This window comes from Apium graveolens, chromosome 3, assembly GCF_009905375.1.
Source record: "Apium graveolens cultivar Ventura chromosome 3, ASM990537v1, whole genome shotgun sequence".
Lineage (NCBI taxonomy): Eukaryota > Viridiplantae > Streptophyta > Magnoliopsida > Apiales > Apiaceae > Apium > Apium graveolens.
In genome coordinates, this window is record NC_133649.1 from 39,109,975 (window position 1) to 39,131,082 (window position 21,108).

Here is a 21,108-nt window from a genome sequence, read left to right on the forward strand (position 1 = left end):
TAAACTACCACAATGAAAACAAGGATTTTGTGGTTTAAACCTAACAGTCTGACTCTTAACTCCTGATTTAGGAGGTAAAGAGTTTATATCCTTATTCTTCCTGCAAAAAGAAGCAAGATGGTTAGTGTTTCCAAGGTTATTGCATTTCTTTCTAGGAGCATTAGGAACAGACTTATAATTATTGCTTTTATTCATACCTTCCTTTCCATTCCTATTTTTCCTAGGTGGCTTTACCTTGTTTACATTCTTAATCTCTTTCAGCTTATCTGAAGCTGCTTCTTAGTCATTAAGCCTATGTTAACTTCAGCTGGTTTATTCTGTTTTAATTTGTCAGAACTTGACTCTGCCTTAACTTCTGTATCAATATCTTTCATCTTTTCAAAATCAGACTTTACAGTTTTAGCTACAAACTTAACAGGATTTACCTTTGGCTTAGTAGTCTGTTTAACAATAATCGGCTTAATTTGTTCAGTTCCTATTTCACTTTTATCATCTCCATAACCTAAGCCCTCTTTCCAGTTTCCACTACTTAGCAAATTCTGAGTTGTTCTACCAGAGTTAGTCCAAGTCCTGAGTTTTTAGAGATTGATTTAATTTTAACACTTCATCTCTAACATAAAAAGCATCATCTCTTTCTTTCTGAGTTTGATGGAACATAACTAACTCCTTTTCTAAATAGTCATTCCTTTTCTTAAAAGCCAAATTTTCAGAAGTTAACCTATCACATGTTAAAGTCTGATCTCTATAACTAATGAATATGGTTTTAAGATAAGATCTCAACTCAGTAATATCATCAGTATGAAAAGCATAAGTTGTTTGAGGTACCTTTAACTCAGCAGCTTCAGAACTGCTATCAGCATTTGCCATCAAGGCATAGTTCACCTCATCTTTAGAATCTGAAGTGTCTGTCCAGCTTTTCTTCTTTGTGACAAATGCCTTGCCTTTGTCACCTTTTCCTTTCTTGCAATCAGGAGATATGTGGCCTTTCTCACCATAATTGTAACATTTAACATTTGAGTAATCTCCTTTGTTAGACTTTCCTGCTTTGCCATCAGATTTTTTGAATCCCTTCTTATCAGAACTTCCACTTTTCCTGGAAAACTTCTTTCCCCTTCTGAATTTCCTGTAGGTTATCTTTGTGATACCCTTCACCATAAGAGCACACAATCTCATCATCTCTTCATCATCATCCATCTCAGATAGACTTTAAGTTTCTAAATCCTCATCATTATCAGAACTTAATGAATCTGAATCAGACTTTTTGATGAGAGCCTTTCCTTTGCCTTTCTTTGAGGCAGCCACTTTAGGGGATTCCTCCTCAGCCTTAAGAACAACTGTTCTTGACTTTCTCCCATGTCTCTTGCTTCTTTGATCCATCTCAAGTTCATGAGTTTTGAGCATACCATAAATTTCATCAAGAGTAGTTTCATCAAGAGCATAGTTGTCTCTTATAACAGTTTCCTTCAAATCCCAACTTTCAGGAAGAGCTAAAAGAAATTTAAGATTAGAATCTTCAAGATCATATTCCTTATCCACCAGTGATAGATCATTCAAGAGTTTGACAAATCTGTCATATAAACCAGTTAATGACTCATCAAGTTTTGAGTCAAAGTGCTCATACTCTTGAGTGCGTATAGTCCTCCTGTTCTTCTTAATTGCATCAGTTCCCTGGCATCTTGTCTCTAAGGCATCCCATATCTCCTTTGCAGTCTTGCAGTTAATTACCCTGTTTGACATGACATTTTTAATGGCACCATGCAGCAAATGCCTTACCTTTGCATCCTTGGCAATAAATGAGATATCTTCGGCTGTATACTCACTTTTCTCCTTTGGTATAGTCTTTGCTGGCTGATATGCAACTACAACAGAGAGCTTGGTTGGCTTATGCGGTCCTTCATTAATTCTGTCAACGTATTCTGGATCTGTAGCTTCCAGAAACATAGCCATCCTTACTTTCCATATGGGATACTCAGAATGTCTCAGCATGGCAACCCTAATAGTCTCATATCGACGGTGGATTTGATTCTTTGGAGTTTCTTCAGTTTTGGTGGGCTTGGTTGGAGTTTGATCTTCTTCAGACATGATTGTTTTGGATCTTTACTGTATATGTGTTAACAGATAGGCTCTGATACCACTTGTTAGGTCACACACACTTTAGAAGGGGGTTGAATACAGTGTATAATACAATCAAATCGAATTAAGAACACAAGTATGTAACAAAGAATAATCTGATTAATAAAATAGTATTGCAATGGAACCGTTCTCTTTCAGTGATGAACAAATATCACGAGAGCTGATAGGGTTATAATGAATAATATTCTCGATAATAATAACACATATAGTGTAAACCCTATATTGTGTTTATATACCACACAGTTACAAGATAATCTCTAATTCATATCGAATATAATTTTGTATCCTAAAATATATCAATTAGTTATCTTTTCCTCCAAGTCTTCTATTCTTCATAAAATTCGTCTCCATGCATATCTCTTCTTATTTTAGTCTTGATCTTCTTTCCCTTCAATCAGCCGCCTTCCTTATCTGAAAGTCGTCTTAAGTCCTGATATTATCTCCTGATGAATATCTTCTGATAACTTAAATTCTGATAACTTAAGTTCTGATATCTTAAGTTATGACTTCAGTATAAGTACTGATTTCTAGTTAAGTCCTGATTTGTCCTGTTAGTCAAGATCTGAAAACTAAACACAAATCATTATTAGACATGACATCATAAATATATCTAACAAAGTATTTATCGATCCAACACGATCTAGAACGTACTAATATTTCGTAAATATAAATAGCATTTTCTTATTTCATTTTCACGTGTAAAATCATAATCAGACTGTACAAATCCCTGAAAAGCAGAGAAAACTTTATTAAAACATCGTATTCTTGAAAATCAATCGCACAAACGAAGACGTTATCAAACTCCGATTCGGGCATGCAATATATCAAAATGAAGCTCTCGAAAACCTCTTTCTGAATCCACCATATTTTTTGCCCAGAAATTAAGAGGAAGCGAGACGTAGAAAAGGAAAGCAAGTGGTTAGTGAGTGGGAACCAATTGATAAGTGTTAGTGAAGTGAAAGCTAATTGATAATGCAAGTGTCCCTGAACTTTCTTATGGTATACTTGTGAATACTTTTGAACTCTTTTCATTATGTTGCAATTATTTCCAATAGTTCTTATTCTATATTGCAAGTACTTTGAAGTACTTAAACCTAAACCCTGATTCTTATTGATCTTGAGCCGTGAGCTTGATTTCTTGTAAACCCTTGATTGTTGAATACTTGGATACGAACCACATCTATCCGATACTACTCCACAAATACATATCTACCATATACTAATCCTTGATATGAGATTGTTTATCAGATGAACATTTATGCCTTGTATAACAAAAGACCATTCATTGTAACCTTTACACCCTTGGTCTTCTATACTTTGATTCTTTCCTTGAATTGGAAGTCAATCTTCTTATTTACCTTGTTATACCATACTGGTGTTGTGAATCACCTTATGCTTCAAGATAAATGTTGTTTACGATTCAGTTTATCGAATTACATTATTTATCATGTTATTATTATAGAATTGGATTGTTTTTAAATATGGACCAGATTCGTGGTCAGACCAGATTCGTGGTCAGACCAGATTCGTGGTCAGACCAGATTTGTGGTCATATTAGGCCAATGTGTGCCTTGGATCCAGTATATAGAGCAAAGCTGGCTTTGCTCGGGGTTAGTGCGTGACTGATCAGCAGCCTAACCTTGGTTTGTAAAATAAAAGTGAATATCCAATTCTAATCATTGTGTATCAGGAAACTTGATTCCTTATATCATTTCAAATGATCATTATTTACTCTCAGTATTGTCATTATGACTTGCCGAGCTAGTTAGCTCACTCTTGCGAATCTGTTTATGTTCTTTTCCAGTTAAGAAGGAAACTGGTAATGGCGAGGATCCCCAGTTGAGTGTGCCAGCTAGGTTTTCAAGTTGAAATGGAATAAGCTAGCGAAAGTTGTGTAACTTGGTGTGTGCTAAAAAGTTGTAATAAAGTTTGACTTCAGATGTAAGATAAATAAATTTGGGTTTTGGTACGTTTGTAATAAATAAGATTGTGGCTTGTGGACATACTTTAAACTGTTGCGATCCTTGATTATGGTAAGTAGGGTCATTGCATATATTATTATATTCATAAACAGGTTTAAATATGGTGTGTGTGTGTTGTGGACCCCAAAATTTTGACTCGGGTTTGGAGGGCATCACAAATTCAGCAGGAAGTTTCAGAACCATATAGCCTCTTTGGCTGCCACATACTCGGCTTCCATGGTTGAGACTGTAATGCATTTATGCTTTACAGTCCTCCATATTATAGCTCCACCTTCCAAAGTAAAAACATATCCAGAGGTGGACTTTCTCTTATCCTTATCTGTCTGGAAATTTGAATCGGTATATCCTAGAGGCAACAAATTCGAGGACCTGTAAACTAACATATACTCCTTAGTCTTTCGCAAGTACTTGACTATTATTTTTACTGCAATCCAGTGTTCTTGTCCTAGGTTCGACTGGTATCTGGTAACCATGCCCACGGAAAAATAGATATCAGGTCTCGTACATAACATGGCATACATTAGGCTTCCACATGCCTAAGCATAAGGAACTGCCTTCATGTTCTCTATCTCCTTAGGTGTTGAAGGACCTTGACTCTTTGATAGAGAAACTCCATGTCTAAAAGGTAAATTACCCTTCTTGGAATCCTGCATGTTAAAACGAGCTAATACGTCATCTATGTAGGGCTCCTGAGATAAAGCCAACATCTTTTTCTTGCGATCCCTTATTACTTTGATCCCAAGGATGTATGCCGCTTCACCTAAGTCCTTAATTCAAATTATTTGAACAACCATGCCTTTATTGAAGACAACATCTTAACATTGTTTATATTGAGCAAAATGTCATCAACATATAGCACTAGAAAAACCACTGCATTTCCCTCAAATCTCTTATACATGCATGCTTTGCTTAAACTTTGATCAAACCCATATGTCTGGGCTGCCTGATCAAAACGAGTGTTCCAATACCTAGAAGCTTGTTTAAGTCCATAAATAGAATTCTTAAGCTTACATACAAGATTCTCTTGGCCTTCCTTAATGAATCCCTCTGGTTGCTGCATATAGATGGTTTCTTCAAGACTCCCATTGAGGAAAGCTATCTTGACATCCATTTTCCAAATCTCATAATCGAGATGAGATGCTATAGATAAAAGAATATGGATTGACTTAAGCATGACCATTGGCAAAATGGTTACCTCATAATCGATACCTTCTTTCTGAGTATACCCTTTCGCAACAAGTCTTGCTTTCCAGGATTTCACCTTTTTATCTGATCCCCTTTTTTTTGTAGATCCACTTACATCTAATGGGATTTACACCTTTGGGTGGTTCCACGAGCTCCCAGACCTGATTAGAATATATCGATTCCATCTCAGATTCCATTGCCTTTTGCCAAAGATCTGCATCTTTGTCTTATAGTGCATCTTCGTATATCCAGGGATCATAATCATGTTCACCAGAGACCAAGTCCGAAGACTCTCACAAAAACATGAATCTATTAGTCTGACGAACAACCCTCCACTACGACGAGGCACTGGTACAGTATTAGTGATAGGTTGTGCATTTTGTTGTGGCTGTTCTACTTGTATTATCGGTTTCTGGGTATTATATGTCCCTCCCACTAGTTCCTCCAAAACGACACTACTCACGGGTTTGTGATTTATTATATAGTCTTGCTCTAGAAATCTAGCATTGGTGCTTACAATGACATCCCGATTCTTCAGACTATAAAATAAATAACCTTTCGTTCCCATGGGGTAGCCTACAAACAGCCTTACTTCTGTACGAGATTCTAACTTAGTCGCGTTCATGTTCAGCACATGTGCTGGACAACCCCATATCCAAATGTGTCTTAGACTCGGTTTGTCCCCGGTCCACAATTATAAGGGGGTTTTAGGAACCAATTTAGAAGGTACTTATAACGACTCGTATATTTTTATTATTTAAATGTGTGATTATTAAATAATTAAATAAATAGAATATGTGTATAGGTTATGTCAGCTGGATATTATTTTGTTATTAATTATATGTGATCGTTGGTGTTCGAGGATCATTTGTGTAATGAGCTGTGAAGCTGTGTTGTTTTATTTTTATGTTTAAAGGTGATTTTATTCAAGATTTATTTTCAAAAATAATTGGATAATCTCTAAAATCATTTTTATTGCTTCATAATTTTATTTATTATTTTTAGGAGTTTATAAAATTTAAAAATCAATAATTCATTAATTATTTAGTCCTGAATGATTTTCTGATTGTATTTTATTATAATTTCAGTATTAAATTTAGAAATGTTTCAAAAAAATTACGAAATTCAAATTTTATTAATTTGGGATATTTCTAGAATTTTAAAATTATTTTGGAAATTTTGGGATAAATTTCACCAACGTGTTGTTTCGTTTAATTGTTAAATACGGGTCGGTCGCGAAATCCCAAAATGATATAAAAATATATAAAATAATTGTATTTTATTAGTTTTAGATATTTTGGAAATTTTAAGAATTATTTACAATTGTTTTAAAATGTTTTATCCGTAAAATATATCGTCTAGGGGGAATAGAACAAATACGACTCTAAATTAGATAAACCCGACTTTTCTCCCCCAAATTCATGTCTCTCTCTTTGCAGGCTCTATTTTTTTCCTTAATTCTCTCGATAATCTCTCATTCTCTCCCTCTCCTCTCTCCCTCGTTACCCCTCTCCTTCCCTCTGGTTCCCGTTTCTTCCCCACCCCTATTTTCTTTTCCTTTACAATTCCCCTATTTCTCTCCCTTTGTGTTGTCGCCTTTGCCTTTCTCTAGTAAGCCGCCGCCGGAGTTTCGGCCAACATTGGCTTTCTCGTTGGTGTTCTGTTCTTGCTTGTATACTTATGTGTATATATAATTACATGTATGTATATCTGTGGGTATGGTTATGTTGGTCTGTGCTTTGTGATTTCTGTGTTGTGCGCCTTGGTCCTTCGGTTTATCTGGTTCTTTCCGGCCGCGTATGCGCGTGAGCCGGGGTGGTTGCAAGTCTCAGATTTCTGCAATAATTATGATAAAATTACTCGAGTATTCTTATATTGTTTATTCGAATTAATTTGGAAAAGAAATTCGAATGAATTTTGATGATTAGTCGAATATTTGTTATAATTATTCAGGACTTAATCAGTGAAGTTCGTGTGGAAACCCAAAATTTATCGGGTACCGACGAGTTTTACCGCCGTCGGCGATGAGCCTCGGCGAGCCGACGGTGGACTGTGATGACGCGATTCTGAGTCCTACAATTTAAATTATAAAATACGAATTAAAACATAAAAATACGGATAATAATGATTAATAAGTGTATTTAATTGGTATTTGTGAATTTGCGAGTAACACTGTTGACTGAAATCGGTGGTTGGGAATTGGATTGTGGTTGATTGCGGTTGTGATTGATTTGATGTCGGGACGTTCGACGGGTTAACAGATAATTAAAGGAGGTGATGCCCGATTCCCGAAAAATTAAATTACGGAAATACGAGACTATACCCAATAACTATCGGAACGTAGATCAGTTATATGTAACTACTTTGTACGAAACCTGATTATGCATTGTGATGAAATACTTGGCGAAAACCGATAACCCTAATTTCGTATAAGGAAAAATATACCTATTTTCTGAAAACGAACACTGAACCGACTTTCAAGGACGTGAACCTTAATTGATGTGTGTATTACAATAATGTGTATGTTACGAGTTGGGTTTTATTAGCGTACGAGTAGATTAATAGCGAGGATATGTCAAGCATAATCGAATATCTATATTAGGATATTTTGACTCTGTAGGCTCTAATCGGAAGGCCCAAGAGTTGGCGTTGGTCTAATGATAACCTAGTAGAAAGTCAACGGGCTCAATAAAGTTCCAATTGAAGGACCTGAGTGTGAAAATCGAATCCAGGGTGATCTAGTGGTTAGGCGATAAAGCCTGAGCGTCCGTGTCGGCTCAAGGTTAATCGATAATATTTTTAAAGCTCTGCAAGGCAAGTACCCCTGAACAAATCTTTTACGGTTCAGTTTATATAAATAATTGTTGATTTAAATTACGTGCTGGAATAGAACGTTTTAAGTTACGTATCCCCTGGGTTTTACATTGTTTTGTTAACTTATGTTTTGGGGGAAAAGTAACTTCTGAAAATACCTATCTCTAAATTTTGAATAAAATGAAAATGTTTTGGAAGTGTGCTGTGATATAATTATTTTGACAAGAGATAGGTAAGTGATTTGGAAAACTGGATAAAAATGATCAGATAATTAGATGAGTATGCGCAGGAGGCCCGTAACGGCCTGGAAGATAGCGTAAGAGGCGAAGTGGTTGCGCACCCTATTATAACCACCAGCCCAGCGTGACAGGGACCTAGCTAGTCTCTGAGTTCCGGAACAAGTTTTCATAGGATAGCTAAGATAGAGTTATCCTATGGAGATAGCCTGATCAGCTGTCTCACCATGGATCATCAAATACTTTTATATCTGAGCAAGTAATTTTGAGGTTCCCGGGGAGGAACAAGTGATTTCATAGGTCCTGTGATGGGACATGTTTTATGATTCCCGTAACGGAACAAATGGTTTTGGGTCCCCGTAACGGGACAAATGGTTTTATGGGTCCTGCGATGGGACGGAAGATTTAAAAATGAAAGTAGCATGCTAAAATTGAATTCTGGTATTTACACATCACAATTAGTGAAATATTTTATAGAGCATGCTAGCTATTGATAATCCATTTTCATCGGTTACATCAGTTTTATCGATTTTCACATGTTTACTTGTTTTATAAACGAGTTATGATTTCTGTTCCTATAAATGTTTAACATAAATTATTTTTGCTTATTATTCATATAGTGGTACTGCTGAGCAATTGATTACTCACCCTTGAAAAATATTTTATATATGTATTGCAGATACCTAGGAGATTCCTCCGTGGTAGTCGAGGCAGAGCTCTAGTTCCTTCCGTGTCAGGCTCCTCTGAGGTAGTTGTGTAAGACTAGAAATGGTCTGTTGTGTTGATGTATTAAGATAGTATTGTCAAGGTGGTTGTAATGAGTTAGTTTTACTGTTATGATGACCTAAGTCATACTTAAACCTGGAAAAGATCTTGGTAAGAGGGGTCGTGATTATGTTTTATCAGTGAAATGAATTTTATTATGTTACTTATTGTGTTGTGGATGACGTCAACTCCTGACCCCGGGGTTAAGGCCGTCACAGTACTAGGTTCAGAAGATAAGCTGTTGTTTCTAAGGCATGTCCCCAAAATGACTTGGGTAAAACTGAATAACTCATCATCGATCTAACACTCCTGGTTCCTTCTTTTTGCTACACCATTCTGTTGGGTATGCCTGGTGCAGTCAACTGGGATTCTATTCCGTTCTCTGATAAATATTCCCAAAATTCCCCAAGCAAGTATTTGTCACCACGATCGGATCATAGTAACTTGATACTTTTACCAAGTCGCTTCTCCGTTTTAGCTTTGTACTCTTTGAACTTCTCAAAGCACTCAGACTTATGACGCAATAAATAAACGTACCCATATCTTGAATAATCGTCAATGAATGTGATGAAATACTCATAACCACCTCTTGCTTGGACATTCATGGGTCCACATAAATTAGTGTGAACCATTTCTAACACTTCTTTAGCTCTATTCCTTTTTGCATTAAAATGCCTATTAGTCATTTTACCTTCCAAGCAGGATTCACAAACTGGAAATGGCTCCACTGCCAATGAGCTTAAAGGCCCATCTACTACATGTCTTTGAATCCTTCTCAAGTTAATATGGCCTAATTTCAAGTGTCAAAGATATGTTTGGTTCAAACTAGAAGGTTCCTTTCTCTTAATAGATGTAGAAGACATGTTGTTCAATTCCCTATATTGTAGTTGCATTGTAGGTTGACTAGGATTAATTATATACAAATTATCTTGCAATGTACCAGAACATATAATTTATTTATTCATCATAATAGAAACATTACGATCCAAACATTATAATCATGCATAGCAAGCTTAGAAACCGAAATTAGATTTCTTCTAAATGAAGGTACATAAAGACAATTGTTCAAAACCAAAATCCTATCAGAACTAAAAGATAAATGAATAAATCCTACTACAACTACTGCTACTTTCGTAGCGTCTCCCATGAACACGTATATCCACCATCTCTAAGCATTCTGGATAGTTGAAATCCCTGCATAGAATTACAAACATGATCAGTGACTCTTGTATCTGCACACCAAGTGCTCGTAGATATAGACGCTATATATGTTTCTGTAACTAGAGAAAGAGACATACCAGTATTGTTTATCTACTTAGGAAGGGGACAATCATGTTTCCAGTGTCCTGACTGCTTGCACATGAAGCACTTTCCCTTAGGTTTTCTCACACCACCTTGAACTCCCACTGCATTCGCAGCTTTCTGTGTCTGAGCCTTTTTCTTCTTCTTCTTCTTACCTTTCGGTTTAGAGAAAGAACCTTTCTCAGCCACATTCACTTGAACACTCTGCCGAAATAATCCTTCAGCTGCCTGAAGTCTGTCAGAAGTTCCACGAGACTATACAATCTCTTGTTCATTTTGTAATTCAAGCGAAAGTGCTCAAAACTCTTAGACAAGCTCATAAGGATAATGTCAATCTCGGTTTCCCCGTCAAGTTCAACACCAAGGATCTCGATCACATTTAGATGAGACATCATCTTGAGAACATGATCACTTACAGGCATTCATTCAGTCATCTGAGTGTTTATTAAAGCCTTCATGGCTACTTGCCTAGCATCCCTATTCTGATCTCCAAAAAGTTCCTTGAGATTAAAGAGCATATCCGCAACAGTGGCCATAGACTGATGTTGATGCTGCAAAACACCCGACATTGCTGCCAGAATATAATATCGCAATATTTCATCAGCCTTAATCCACGGCTTATAATACTCTTTCTCATCTTCAGGTGCATCAGCAACAGGCTGATCTGGATTGGGTTCATAATTGTAAAACTTGTACTCCTCAGCGGTCAACACAATGTCCAAGTTCATTTTCCATTTAATATAGTTTGGTCCAGTAAGTTTGTTATCCTTAAGTATGGTGAACAGTGGATTAAACTCCATTGTATCCTGAGAATCATGCATAAAAACATCACATAACACATAAAGGGTGCATTAAATATTAAGACCTATTGGTTCCTCTAACAATTATTAAAATTAATGCACTAACATTTAAACACCATAAGTTTCTGGTATGTCATGATGGGTGACATGTATACCACCTAAATTTGTTTAAATGTTACTTTGGTCCTATTATTAAATAATACGCCACGTTGGGGTGGTTAATTTTATTTTTCATAGCTAAGTGTATACCATTATCGAATCTTAAATCATAATTATACCAGATGCCATCAAATAATATCTTATAATTACCCGAAATCTATGAAACTTGGTACGCCATGATGGGTGACCTTCCAATATTCGTTATTAATTTAAGAAGTTTGTTCTAGTAATCTCCATAACATTCTAGACACCATAAATTACATGTCACGATGGGTGACGTATATATAATTTATATTTGTCTCTATGTTAAATTATATACAAACAATAATGGAGACCATGGGATTTGATTTCATATCAATTCCCTCTCCCACTTAGTATTTACTTTGAGGATTTTAATCTAGATGCATCGTCCTATGTTATTTCTTCGAATTCCACATATAATATGTAAACAACAAAGAATTCATAACATAGCAGCATATTCACATGATTAAAGAATTTAAAACATTTCTATGTCTATGTCATTCTAGCATGATGGGGTTAGTATCAAATGGCATAATAACACAGACAAGAAACACATAACAGCAATAATCAAGATCAGCGAAAACTAATAAAGCGCATTCACTATTATTGCCTCATATAAGCTGATCAGTGGATGTTTTGATCAACGGATGCCCTGATCAACGGATGTCCTCATCAACAGATCTCCTTATCAACGGATATCCTGTATTCATCCTTCGAAAATTTCTGAAAATCTTCGAGAGCCCGGTTGAACACCTAAACAGCCTGAGAATGACTTGAAAACTGGGGCAATAGATCTTTAGATGTATTGCAGCATCTTTCTCTCGTTCTTCCATTTCGTAAAAGGTAATGTAAGCCCAAATCAGACATCGTATGTAAAATCTGCAGTCAAAACAGCGAAGCTCCCCGAAAACAGAATCCAGCAGCGGAAAATCTCTGTTTCTTATAGCTTCATTGATCGAACAATTACATACAACTATATACAGCTGAATAAGCCTATTCTATTACATCAGATCATATCTTTGATCAATTACAAAACCAGAATAGAAAAGACTATCATGATCAACCCTCGTGATTTACAACAAAACCACGATAAACCATGTGGGATCTTAACCATAATAAAATAACCAAGATTAAACCATGTGGGATCCAATCACATAATTAAAACATGGCCATAATAGTGAATAACAACCTGCATCACAGAATCAATACAAGCATACCACTATATACATGTATATATAATTATTATATGGATTTCATATCATAAAACGTAGAACCTAGAACCAGGCTCTGATGCCAATTTTTGGGATAATGGGATCTTGGCCCTGCGTTTCACGATAGCAATTTTGTATAGAGAGTTTGAACAGAATGTTAACTTTAATCGCTACGGCGCAAGCGATTCAAATCCACGTCTTCTACTGTATTCCTCTATTCTCCTTGGACGAAGTGTGAGCTTCGATCTCTCAAGGTTTACCTCTCCTGATAACTCCGAAAATCCAAAACCCTAACTGGCTCCTTGAGAAAAACGTTTGCCTCTCTCAAACCTTAGGATGTTATTTTCCGTATTTACGCATAAAATATGCACGCACGTCATCCTCTTTCAGCTTCAGGAGAATTAGAATATTTATAGGCTACAGTAGGGATCATGGATAATTAGATCGGGCCTCTCAATGACATTCTGGGCCAAGCCCAATGTCATTAAATATTAATTCAATCCACTAAAGAATTAATATTTGCACTACCTTTCCTAATTCTGTAAAATTAATATTTAATTCAGCTCCCATATTATTTACTTATTAAATTCCCCATGTTTAAGATATCGCATGTGTTGACTGGCATTTATGACACTTTATAACGCTCCTTAAAGCTTTGAATTGGTGTTTTGTACTCGAGTTGGTATTTTTAACATATTTTTGTAGTGTTTTTTCATTTCAGGCATTTAGCAGGAATACAGGTGTATTAGCATTCTTTTGATGCTAATATGGTGTTAGGGTGATGTCCAGAATAAAACCTCATGAAAAGACCAACTCAAATCAACATGAAAAGAAGAAGTCAGAAATTTCTCCAGAGAGACGGCGCGGCAGCGCGCTACGGCCGCGCCCAAAGAGCGGAATGTCAGCGCGCCCACGCTGGTGAAGCGTGCGCCCGCGCTAGTTCAGGAAAATTATATCCTGTTTCTTCTGGAATTTTGATCCGTTGGACTTCTACTCTGCATGGGCTGCTATATAAACATAACTTAAGGTCATTTTTCATAACAAGACGTACCAGAGCTTAAGGAGAAGGCGTAAGAAGACCGTAGAGCACAAATAAACCACGGCGAAGAAGATCTAGTTTATACTTGTGATTCTTTGTTTTAAGTTATAACTTTGGATGCTAGTTTTCTTATTCGTGAACCTATACTCTTGTTTCGTACTTGGTTTATTATTTATTCAGTATAAAGACTACGTTTATTATACCATACTTTCATCAGAACCCGCGTTGATGATAAGTCCGATTGTGGGTGAATCGATATCGTGGGGATCTAACATATTTATTTATGGATTTCTTTAGTTAATTTGTTTCGATGCCTTAGTGTGTGGTAATTGTATGATAACCTAGTATTTGTTGTGCTTATTCATCTTATGAGTGTTGCGAACTTATAAGATAATGTGTTAATCTTTAATGAAGCGAAAGTGAATTTAAAGGTTTAGAACTTGCCATGCTAGCATAGGTTCATGTATTTGTTATGCATGATTCGTAGGTAATTTTAACCATCTTACTTGCCCTATGTAATCACGATAGATAACTTGTGCATTAAACCGTTATGTTGTCAAATTCTATAGACATATAGGGTCTCAATATAATTGGTGTCTATTCAGCTTCTATCTCTTTTGTGGATGTCTGGTAGTATGGTATTCGTACAATGAAAGTTGGCATTTATCAGTTTCGTGTTATCTGATTAGTGTCATCACCATTACATGCTAAGGTTAAGAACGAAAAGGCTATTGAATGAAGTATTTAATGAAGTTAGAATCCCATGTTTGTGTCATATAGTATTCAAGTCTCTTAATTCTCTTAGTTAATGTTCTGTAGTATAATCTCGTAATTAATCTTAGTTATAAACAACCTCAAATTGTTATTCATCTAAGCATTGGATAATAGCCATACCATTGTTGCATAAATACATTGATTGAAATTAACCTAAATTGTCACACCCCAACTTTAATAAAAGAAAACTATACGAATAATTACAATAGTTAACAAATGGAAATATATACACCGAAACCAAGATCTTACAGTTTAGGGTTTGGAACAGCCCAATATTATTAACTATTACAACCTAATTTCAATATCGAGTCCTCACACAAAACGATTATTAATCTACCTGATCTCGAACATACGAATCGACATCACAAGTCTTACGCGCGGTCTGCTTGAATCTAATTATATCTGCTAGCTGTAATATTAGGGTGAAAGCAAGTAGTGAGCCAAATGGTCAACAAGTGCTATACAATACATAAACAAAAATGAAAGAATAACAGTGGAAATGAAAGATCCAATAATATAATAGCAAGAGCTAAACTTTCAGGGTGCTGGCATCATTTATTTGTAACAAAACAATTAAAAACCATTTCTTTATCAAAAAACCATTTTATGACGCTACGGATTACAGCTGGTGATCAGCCGCGAAGTAATCCCGAACCTCGCTGGGTTCTAGATAATTAATGGGATCCATAGGAAACCTTTAAGCCTATATTTAAAAGCGGAAAGGACTTGCTTCTCAGTCCGGATCTACTATCTAAAGAAAACATTTGTCCCCCTTTGGGACTGAAAATCCACTTTTAACTTTTTATTTTAAAAACTGATGTCAAGTCACGGTTAATTTCTTAAACAATGAACGTCTTTATCAAGGGTTCTAGATCAACTTCGAAGCACATGGAATAGGTTCAATAAACTTTAAGTCCATGATCAATTAGACTGATAACTTATCAAATGGAATTGCAAAGTTTCTATTCATAAGGGATTTGGTATTGCGGTTTAACAGAGTTATTGGATATTATAAAGGAACTAAGTCAAACTAGGTTCAATGTAGTGGTTCCAGATAAGACATAGGTATTTAAAATATAAAGAAGGTGAGTATCAGCTCAAAGTATAATAGGGTCTCATGGTTTAAGGATAAGAATAGAGTTATCAAGTATATATGAACAACTTTGAGGAATAACTGACTATTATGTGTCAAGATAAGGTTACTAAATACAACTTATACAGGGTTAAGCATCACAATTATTTTGGTATACTAGCATGGTATGACTTTTGAATTACTTGCATAACAATCTCCAAGTAAAGTTAAACTACTTGCAATAGATACTTGAGGGTTCATGGCATTTGTATGAAATACGAAAGATAGATTTGAAACCACTTGGGTCATGTATACATGTATATCAAGATGAATTAGAATACTCGCATCATATATAAAAGCTAGGTTAACACACACTTGCAGTGTAACACACAAAAAGATATGTTGAAACACTTGCAGTGTAAACACAAAAAAATAGGTTGAAACACTTGCAGTGTAAACACAAAAAGATAGGTTGAAATACTTGCAGTGTAAACACAAAAAGATAGGTTGAAACACTTGCCTTGCAAAAGGCTTGACTTGACTGGCAGGTGGGAGCAACTGGGAGCTTTACTTGACTTTAATGGCAAGTTTACCCTCGTCTCGAGAGCCTACACAAAATAATAATAACCTCATTATAATATATTCTCACCAACTCAACCCATTTATAAACCGTAAGTAAGCACATTGGCACTTAGGCCTATATACACATACATGCTTACAATTATCTTATAAGCATACTAGATCACATAGCCACATATGCTCACATAACACATTTAAATATATAATAATACATCAACACACTATATTGCATTACTAAGCTTGGATGATCTCACTCCACTTACTTAAGTCACTTAGTTATGCTAAACTAGTCAAAAAACCTAATATTGACCTCGAAACTCGAAGTGCCTTTTCTAAACCATCAAGTTCCTATTAACCCTGACCTAGGCCCTACACTCTACTGACCTTATACTATCTTACAACATGGTCAACCTAGGCCTCACTCATAAGTGCTCTAAAACTAAATGTTAAGTGAATGTGCTCATTATAGTGATTTCAGGATGACACCAATGGGTTTATGAGAACAATTGACACCCTTAGTCCTCAATTTTACCTCCCAAAATTCTACACTAGACTCTTCTGATCATAAGGTAACTCCCAAACTTGGTGTGACTCAAAGGCCTAGCTTGGGCCTACCTAGGCCTAAGCTTAAAGTCTAATGTTCCCCTGTTTTCTGGCCAGAAAAGTGTCCTGATTTGCACTAACTTGTGACACATGATCCTAACTCAATTCCTATGAACTATGGCTAGAAAAACACCTCAGACACTCCCTCTAACTAGGGCCAACCAAGTCCTAGTGAGGGCCTACCCATGACATGGTCAAAACTCCCCATTTCTAGGTTGCGGTAAAACTGTCCCCTGCTGGACAGATTTAATATTTTCACTCGTGCACCTAACCAAAAAACCTACAAACCTCTAATAAACACCTAAAATTTGAAGTATACCCCTAGTACTAGCTTCTGGTGACTTGGGCCTCAAAGTGCATTATAATGACAGGGTCAAATCTCACTCTAAACCTCATGGGACCAAATTGAAATTCTGCAGAATCTAATGTACCCCTTTCCACTATGATTCCCACTTGACAAACCAAACCAAACATCAATCAAAACCCAAACCAAACCTTAACCAAGGAAACCTACTGAACTAACACTTCCACACACAACATTGGCTTAGTGGAGATCATCCTTACCTAGAGTGCAATATAGCAAAACAAGAGTCAAAATAATATACTAATTACAAGTCATCTCAATTTCGAAAATAACAACTTAAATCCTCCATATATATACGAATAAAAAATACATAAAAAGGATCACATATCATAAATAATATCCTAACTTAACTGAAATTAGAGATTATTAACAAAAATCAATCCAAATAATCAAGAAATTTCGAAAATCATGAGTTGAACCTATGCATGCATGCTTTCGAACTTACAAGCCAAAAACAATATGGTTTCCATATAAGTTTCATCATAGAATCAACATGAAAGCCTAGAATTAATCATAACTAATGTGATCACTTAGCATGCAAAGAGTTTTATCAAGTTTTTATTTCCAAAACCAAGCTATTATCACATAAACACAAAAAAAGCAACAAGGCAACAAGAACGCCATCCATTCGGCTCCTAACAAGTCATGGCCGAATGAATTAGGGTGAAAACAACATTTGCATGAGTGTGTCACACTCATGTCTAGCCATTCTCAACCCTATGATAATATATCTCATGGTGAAAGCCTTAGATTCACAAGAATCAAAGGTGTTCACTTTGAGTTTAACAAAACACTACCATGCAAGATCAAAATATAGATTTTTCACCCTAAACTCTTTGGATTATTAAAGAACAAGATATGGGAAGTAAGATTACTTAAATGGAAGATGGATGTTTGAATGAAAAATGAAGAAAAAGGGGGGTGGGGGCTTTGGTCGAGAGTAAAGGTCGAGAGAGAGAGGGCCGAGAGAGGGAGAAGGAGAAGAGAGGTAAGGGTGGAGTGGAGTGAAGTGAGTGTGATTATGACAACTTGTACTTGATTTTTATGGTTAAGATTTGACTAGAAAGTGAGTGGAAGTGATAATTGACAAGAGTAACCCTCAAGCAAGCTTGTATCATTTTGCATGCAAGGATAAGGTAGTAATTTGGCTAGTAAAGTAGTAGTTAGTGGGGTTGGAATTTCCAAGTTTGGCTGAATCCCGTGAAACCATTTCATAGAAGTTCATTGATATCTTCTTATAAAATGCATGCATGGGCAACTAAGTAAATTGCAAATTAGAAATCAACTAATTTACATAAAACAATTTCTATAAAAATAAATACACTTCCATAAATCACAAAATAACTATTATAAAATAGCTTATGATTTTAGAAATTTAATGATATAAAATTTGAAAATTTGTTGTTAAAAGATTTTTAAAATCGATTTTTCATATAGAATGAAATACTTTTGATTATCATTTAAAAATACTAAATATTAAGATTTTCCTTTCAATTTTTTTTATATAAACTAATACATTAAACACTTAATTTATAGGCACTCAACATATAGATCACCCACATTTATAATTCCACACAATTTAAATCTCAATTATGAACACACAATTATATATAGATAAGGTTTAGAAATACCGGTCGTAACATAAACCAGTCCCTGTGGAAACGAACTAGAATTAATTCTATATTACTTGTGATCGCGTATACTTGCGTGAATATTAGCGTATATTCTAGCCCTAACAAGTTTTTGGCGCCGCTGCCGGGGACTTCGGTGTTAATTTTTAGTTTATGTGTTTGTCATCATTGGTCGTTAAAGTTCAGTGACTCAGACATTGTTACTTGCTTAATTTCTTGTCGTGTTTCAGGTACTCTAGCGAGCGTGTATGCATACGCATTCTCGGTCTCGTAAGAGAACACTGGATCAAGCTGAGGAAGAAGTTGTAGTAGAAGAGAAAGTTGAAGAAGAGATCTTAGTTGAGAAAGAAGAAGAGGTTCTTATTGCAATGGGAAAACCAGAAGCAAATCCAAAGGCTTTGATGGACTACTCTCAACCGAAGATCAATGATATTCAGTCTAGCATTGTTCGACCAGCCATCTCGGCTAATACCTTTGAGATCAAGTCGAGCACGATTCAGATAATACAGAACTCAGTTCAGTTTGCGGGTTCTCCGACAGCCCCAACATGCACATCAGAGATTTCATCGAGATCTGCGACACTTTCAAGTTCAATGGAGTTTCTGAATATGCTATTAAGTTGAGGCTTTTCCCATTTTCTCTGTGGGATAAAGCGAAGTGCTGGTTACATTCTCTACCACCAGGGTCTATCACCAAATGGGAGGATCTTGCTCAAAAATTCTTAACTAAATTCTTTTCTATAGCGAAGAGTGCTCCGATCAGAAATGCACTTACTCCATTTGTTCAACAATCTGGAGAATCTTTATGTGAGGCTTGGGATCGTTAGAAGGAGATGCTTAGAAAGTGTCCTCACCATGGGATGCCTGACTGGATGATCATTAACTATTTCTATAATGGATTGAGTGCTACTTCTAGACCTATGCTTGATGTAGCATCAGGAGGAGCCTTATGGCTAAAAGCTACGATGAAGCTTATAAATTGATTAAACTGATGGCTGCTAAGGAATACCAAAATCCTACTCAGAGACTATCTCAGGGCAAGGTAGCAGGAATTCTGGAGTTAGATACATCTACTGCTATAGCTGTTCAGCTTAAGGCTTTGATGATGAAGGTGGATTTTTTGGCTAACTATGGAGTTAATCAGATCACTAGTGTCTGTGAACTTTGTGCTGGTGCCCATGAGACGGAGCAGTGTGCTATTTCTAGTGAATCGGCTCAGTTTGTGAGAAACTTTCATCGGTCGCAGCAACATGTGTCAGCCACCTATCATCCTAACAACCGCAATCATCTTAACTTTAGTTGGAGCAACACTCAGAATGCAGTTCAGCAGCCTTATTAGCAGTATCCAGCGAAGCAGTACAACCCCCTGGTTTTCAGCAACCGCAATATGCACCAAGACAACAACTCCAGCTATAATAGTTTAATGAAAAATCTGAATTGGAGGAGTTGAGACTCATGTGCAAAAGCCAAGCGGTTTCTATCCAGACCTTGGAAAATTAAATTGGACAAATTGCCAATGCCTTGCTAAATCGCCAACCTGATACACTCCCTAGTAACACAGAAGTGCCAGGAAAGAGAGAAGCTAAGGAGCAGGTGAAGGCAATTACATTGAGGTCTGGGAAGGTTGTAAATCCCGAACACTCTCAAGTTTCGGATGAAGAAACTGTAGCTGAAGAAGAAGTGCAGAAGGAAGCCGAAGTGGAACCAAGGAAGACTACTGTTGAACACACTCCTCCTGAGGGAAATACAGGGGAGAAACAGATCTATCCTCCACCTCCCTTTCCTAAGAGGCTGCAAAAGAAAAAGTTGGATAAGCAGTTTGAGAAGTTTCTGGACGTGTTCAAGAAACTTCATATCAATATACCTTTCGTTGAAGCTCTTGAACATATGCCTAGTTATGCAAAGTTTATAAAAGATATACTTTCTCGGAAAGTGAAGCTTGATGACTTAGAGACCGTTGCTCTTACAGAGAAATGCAGTGTTATGCTGCAACAGAAGTTGCCTCCGAAGCTTAAGGATCCTGGAAGCTTCACTATTCCTTGCACCATTGGAAAAGTTTCATTTGACAAGTGCTTATGTGACTTGGGAGCCGTCATCAATCTGATGCCTTTGTCAATCTTCAAGAAGTTGGATTACCTAATCCAAAGTCTACTTATATGACCTTGCAGTTAGCCAATCGTTCTATTACATATCCACGAGGCATTGTGAAGGATGTCTTGGTCAAGGTGGATAAACTCATCTTTCCTTCTGATTTTGTAATTCTTGATTTCGAGGAGGATAATAAGATTCCCATAATCTTGGGAAGACCTTTCTTGGCGACTGGCCGAACCTTGATAGATGTGTAGAAGGATAAGCTCACCATGCGAGTGCTGGATTAGGATGTAACTTTTAATGTGTTCAATGCCATGAAATTCCCTACGGAAAATGAGGAGTGCTTAA

At 36.3% G+C, this 21,108-nt stretch overlaps 1 non-coding gene across 1 annotated transcript; it reads right to left on the minus strand.

Annotated features, from left to right (window-relative positions):
• Positions 1 to 19,427: 19,427 nt before the first annotated feature.
• Positions 19,428 to 19,531, minus strand: LOC141715283 (small nucleolar RNA R71). The gene has a single exon (XR_012572050.1). It is a non-coding gene; the product is annotated as a small nucleolar RNA R71 (small nucleolar RNA).
• Positions 19,532 to 21,108: the final 1,577 nt, after the last annotated feature.